Source organism: Podarcis gaigeae, assembly GCF_964106915.1.
Source record: "Podarcis gaigeae genome assembly, chromosome: 10".
Classification (NCBI taxonomy): domain Eukaryota; kingdom Metazoa; phylum Chordata; class Lepidosauria; order Squamata; family Lacertidae; genus Podarcis; species Podarcis gaigeae.
In genome coordinates this window covers 64,784,414-64,790,413 of record NC_139686.1, presented here as the reverse complement: position 1 = coordinate 64,790,413, position 6,000 = coordinate 64,784,414, and positions in this window count along the sequence as shown.

The following is a 6,000-nucleotide window of genomic DNA, read 5'->3' as shown; positions in this document are numbered from 1 at the left end:
GGAGAAATTTCTTGAAAAATGTGTATGTTAGTGAAATACCAAAATAACAGAACCTTCCATCCCTATTTTAGGTGTACATTTTGCTATCCTTCCTAGTTCCTAATCACTCGCTGAAATAAATGCATTTTTGTGTGTTTGTCGTTCTTTCAATCATATTTGCAATAGTATTGGCTTAAATTAATCTATTATTTACTTTAGGGTCAAACTAGATATTTTCTAGCCTTAGCATGCATGATTTAAAAAATGAACAAATAACTAGCATGTGGGGAGGAGCTAGATTAGGACTATGGTGTAGGGTGTCACTGTGAATTTTTCTCCCATTGCAAATAGCCAATGCGGGAGGAGTAAGTTTGACGAAGGAACTTGGCAAAGAGAAAATGTAGATCACCATGGTTCCAATCTAACTGGGTCCCACTAGGGTACCTATTCTGAAAAAACCAGGAACACCAGGGGTAAAAAATGTGAGTAACACCAAGTGTCGTTTGGATTTTAATATAATGATCCACCAGTGAACAGATTCGTAGCTGCTTAACTACTTAATTCTGTTTGTGTGTCAGGTCAAATCCATGCTATCATCCAGACTGAAGCAGTGACTCACTTCAGAATGAACAGGCAATTTGCTAAACTCTAGGCATCTTTTTCAGAATAGAATGTCAGGTACAAAAGAAACAAACCCTTAATTTTCAAAAGCAACCTAGGTTGCTAAGTGATGTACTCACCCATCACTTCACCTACAAAATCGAAGTGCTCGTTGCACAAAGAAAATTTAAAAAAAAATTAAGTTATTTAAATCTTAAACAGTTTCTCAAAATAAACACATCCACAGCTTTCTCAGTAACACGAGGTGAGCAAGGATAGCCAAGTTTATAAACGTAGCTTTTTACATTGGAGGAATTTGTTTGAGACCATGCAATAGCCATGTACTCTTATGTTGTATCACAGAGATAATGACTCCAATCCAGCAAGGAGTGGTTTAGGCCAGTGTTCCCCAACCTTGGGCCTCCAGCTGTTTTTGGGCTACAATTCCCATCATCCTTGACCACTGGTTTTGCTAGTGAGGGATGATGGGAGTTGTAGTCCAAAAACAGCTGGAGGCCCAAGGTTGGGGAACATTGGTTTAGGCAGTGCTTTTTTTCTAAAAAGGTTAGGGGTACTCTCATTTTCCTACTCATATTGAAATAATGCCCCTCAATGAGGCCAAACTTAGATTCACAAAATGTTTAAGGTTATGCGTCCCCCCACGTCTCCTCAGGAAAAAAAAAAGCACTGGGTTTAGGTGTATAAAGAATCTTCTAACACTGGCCGATTTCCAGAGATTGTGGAACAGGTTGCCATGAGGTAAAAAAGGCCTCAGCATCAGAAGCACAATTTACACATGCTAATTTATATGTATAGCTTCAAATTTAGAAATAATTACTATTGTTTGAAAAAGAATTGCATTTCATAGTATTGGGAAGACTATATAACTAGGTAAGATGTGCACTTGCTGTGTCTTCTGTCCAGTGCTAACAGCTGATGGGCTATTTCAAGACCTCTGCTCTGCCTTTTCATTATCCTTTATCTTTAAACCAGACTGTCTGTCACATGTATTGCTTTTGGAAGAAGAAGAAGAGCTTGGATTTGATATCCCGCTTTATCACTCCCCTTCAGGAGTCTCCAAGCGGCTCACATTCTCCTTTCCCTTCCTCCCCCACAACAAACACTCTGTGAGGTGAGTGGGGCTGAGAGACCTCAGAGAAGTGTGACTAGCCCAAGGTCACCCAGCAGCTGCATGTGGAGGAGCGGAGACACGAACCCGGTTCCCCAGATTACGAGTCTCTCGCTCTTAACCACTACACCACACTGGCTCATTGGACAGAGGTAGTGAGCATGTATTGGACAGAGGTAGCGGGTATGTTCAAGGTGCAGGAAGCTCCTGGGTCTCCAGGAATACAATTATTCCCTTGAGGTCAAGGGGGCAGAACTGGAAAAGCAGAAACATGGTTGGGTGAGGCCTTCAGGGACAAAATGGTTGGGATTTTTGCCTATGTGCTAGTTGATGCAGCTTCCCACAAAGCAATTAAGAAGTTGGCCGAAGGCCAAGAAGACTGAGCAGAGGGAGTTACTCTGCCTAGAGATATGGGACCTTGGATACAACTCTGCTATTGATTGAGGTCACCACATAGACATGATGATTCATAACCTTCCTTGGCTGGTTAGTTGGTTGGTCATTGTGGTGTTCTGAGAGTCGTTTGGAGTTTGTTCAGAGAGAGAGAGAGTTAAGATCCGTGTCTGTATCCTGTAACTTGTAGAAACTGCTGCAAATAATAAACACCTCTAAATAACCACATTACTGGTACCAGCATCTTGTTCCTGCTTCATCCTACCTGCCTGCGACTGATTGCTTCTGGAAGTCTGCATATGCACTGCTATATTCAACTGGGTCTGGCTAAGATCCTGCAACAGGTTAAAGTTGCGAAACATCAATAAAAACTGTGTCCCACTCCCACAATAATAGCTGTGGGGTGACAGCCATAACCACCCAGGCAACATGGCTAAGAGGATGAGTGCACCCACCTGGCAGTAACTTGTATTTTGGGCTGGCAGCAGGCTCAGAGATGTCTCTGTCTGATGGATTGGACCCTCATCAACTTACAAATGTTGCCTGCCCTGATGCCATGTCTACTCAGTGGAAATTGCATCCAAGTAAATATGCATACTTTCAGGCTGAAGTCCAATGCACAGTTCTTGTTTTTATTAAGTTGGTAGTGTTTAACATCAAGGCAATATGCATGGGATGAAACGGTGATTCTTATCACACTTAGCTTGGGACTCCAGGAGAAAGCTGCATTGAATTCACGGAAATGCCGTTTACCTTCCCGCCGGAGCGGTACCTATTTATCTACTTGCATTTTTGGCGTGCTTTTGAACTGCTAGGTTGGCAGGAGCTGGGACCGAGCAACAGGAGCTCACCCCGTCATGGGGATTCGAACTGCCGACCTTCTGATTGGCAAGACCAAGACGCTCAGTGGTTTAGACCACAGCACCACTGGCGTCCCATAAGTGAGAATTACTTCTACTAATATGTTTCATGAATATAATGCACACTTATTAGGTCCAATCAAAATCACTCAGTTCCCAAAATGTTTATGATCTGGCTAGCCCAGAGATGTTACTAGCCTAGAGATGGAAAGAAGACAGAGTCAGTACCAGAGAAGAATGGCAGATTAAGTTGATGGACAAATGGCCAAAATGGCAAAAAAAGACCAGAAGAATCAGAAATCAGGAAGACCAAAACTTTAAAAAGGAATGGGGAAAATATATTATTTACCTTAAAAAACCATTGTAAACAATTAAAATTATTAGTAGGATTGGAATAACACTTGTAGCTTAATGTTGACTTTTGGTTATAATGGAGATTTAATAGATTTGGATTAATAGACAAGATGCAGGAGGAAAAGGTTAATATAAGGACCCACAAAGAGGAGGAGGGAGACTCTTCAGAATTCCCTTTCTATGTGGGTTGTTTGTAAATTTCAAAATCTGAAAAAACTAAATATTTTTTTAAAAAAATGTTTATGATCTGGCAGGCCTTTCCGACAGGACTGAGCCTCATCCCCACTCTATTTAAAAATGTATTACCAATTGCTGTTCTTAAATTTAAGCCTACATTGTGCATGCTTTCTGCAATGTAAGCTCTACAGAGTTGTTAATAATTTGCTCCAAGTAATTATACATAGGACTGAAGGCTTGAGCATGCTTCTGGCCCAATAATAATAATATGAATAATAATAATAATTTTATTATTTATACCCCGCCCATCTGGCTGGGTTTCCCCAGCCACTCTGGGTGGCTATTAAATCTCTATATTAATTTCCCATGACCCAGTTGTCTTAACCCATCTTTCTGTTTTCCATTAACCAAAGCATCCTTTCCTGAAGGTTGAAATTGTATTCCACTGTATCCACACATACAATTGAAGTCCTGTTGAACTCACTCACTGGTTTTTTCCTGTTTCCCCTATCCTCCGGCAGCTGTGAAGGAGTGGAGGATGGGTGCTCACTCCCCAGGAGGGCTCCGCTGTGCCACCCACCCCTGTAGTGCCTTGTCCTCTAAGCTCTGCTACCATCTAGGAGGGGAAGTGTGCAAGCAACTGAAGACAGTGCCCTATCCTATCTCCTCCTTTTGCTCACCATGTCACCACAGTGGGGAGGAACTGGCCTGTCGTGCTGCCTTGGAAGAGAGTGAAGACGGTCACCAGTGTGGTGTAGTGGTTAAGAGCGGTGGACTCGTAATCTGGTGAACTGGGTTCGCTTCTCCGCTCCTCCACATGCAGCTGCTGGGTGACCTTGGGCCAGTCACACTTCTTTGAAGTCTCTCAGCCCCACTCACCTCACAGAGTGTTTGTTGTGGGGGAGGAAGGGAAAGGAGATTGTTAAAGGCGTTGAGACTCCTTCGGGTAGTGATAAAGCGGGATATCAAATCCAAACTCCTCCTCCTCCCTTTCTTCTTCTTCTCTACCCACTTGCCCTCTCTCTGCTCTTTCTGCATCCTGCGGCACGAATAGTTGGCCACCTCATCATCTCAATGGTCCACTTGAGTTTGCCCTCTAGGCATTACAGCAGGGAGGGATTCAGTCCAGTGTGAGCCAAATTCTTCCTGCCACATCCCCAAGTGTGGCAAGTGAGACAGCATGAGGAGTCCACATTTGTTCCCTCCCTTTCTTACTCCCAGATGGGCGAATTCTGCAACCATCATGGCTTCCTGGGCACAGGACCAATCCAGCCTGCAGGTTGTGCCCAGAGAGGACAAGCCAGAGAAAGGAAGGAAGGAGGGAACCTTCTCTTGCCTGCATGTTCCAAAGTGTATGTCCAATTGTACCTATTTTCTAGGGAGAGTCCTGGATTTACAGAAGCCGGTTTCCAATCTAATCCCAGAATGCCCCGCTCTTCCTTAGGATGCCCCTATTTTCATTGGAGAAATGTTGGATGGTATGGTAGGACTTCCCTGTTTTCATAGGAGGGTATGGCGTTATGCAACCCCAAGCCATAGCTGTCAACTTACAGATTTGAAAATAAGAGATCAGCAGCCAAAATAAGGGATCAACAATTACTTTGATAAAATACATATTTTGTTGCGTGCAAATGGCTTTAGATACCTATTAGGTCCATAAATTACCATATAGCATATATTCAACACAAAAAACAGCAACAATTTGTTGTTGACAAAGGACAGCTGGACATAGAAAGGGCCCCATTACCTTCAGTAGCTTATTTAAGGGACATCATCAATAAGGGACAGCAGCGGGACATGGCGCTGGAATAAGGGACTGTCCCGCCAAATAAGGGACGCTTGACAGCTATGCCCCAAGCAAAGGAGATAAGTAATTATACAACCTTCATAAGACAATTGAAATCAGCCTTGCATAAGGAAGGGGTTTTGTTGTTTCCAAATCTTTAATGTTCTATTATGTTTTTATACAGTATAGGAAGCCTCCTAGAGTGGCTGGGGAAACCTACTCAATGGGCGAGGTATAAATCACATTATCATGGAACAGGACGTCTCTATTTTCAGCAGAGAAATGTTGGGAGAGTATGTAAGCAGCAGGCGAGGTGGGGCCGCTGGTTCGAGGGACTTCATTTGGCCACCCCTTCCCCTTTTAACCAGCCCCTCTTTTCCAGTGCTAGGAGGAAAAACTGCTCTGCTCGGCGGATCCCTGCTCTGTTTCACTAGCAGCAGCCCTTTTTCCTGCAGCGGGCAGAAAGTGGCAGCGTTGGAGCAGACTTTTTTTTAAAACAACAACAAACAGGTTCTTTAAAACGGGCGCCCCGGCCCCGAATGCGTCGCGACGCGCGCTTTTGCAAAGGCGCGTTCAACTTTGCGCGCAGTTCGGCCTCGAGGGAGTAGGGGGCCGCTTCCCCGTCCGCGCGCACAAGCGCGCGCGTGCGGTGTGATTCTTTTGAGGCGCCCACCCCCTCCAAAAAAGCCGCAGCCGGGAGAGGAGGAGGAGGAGGAGGAGGA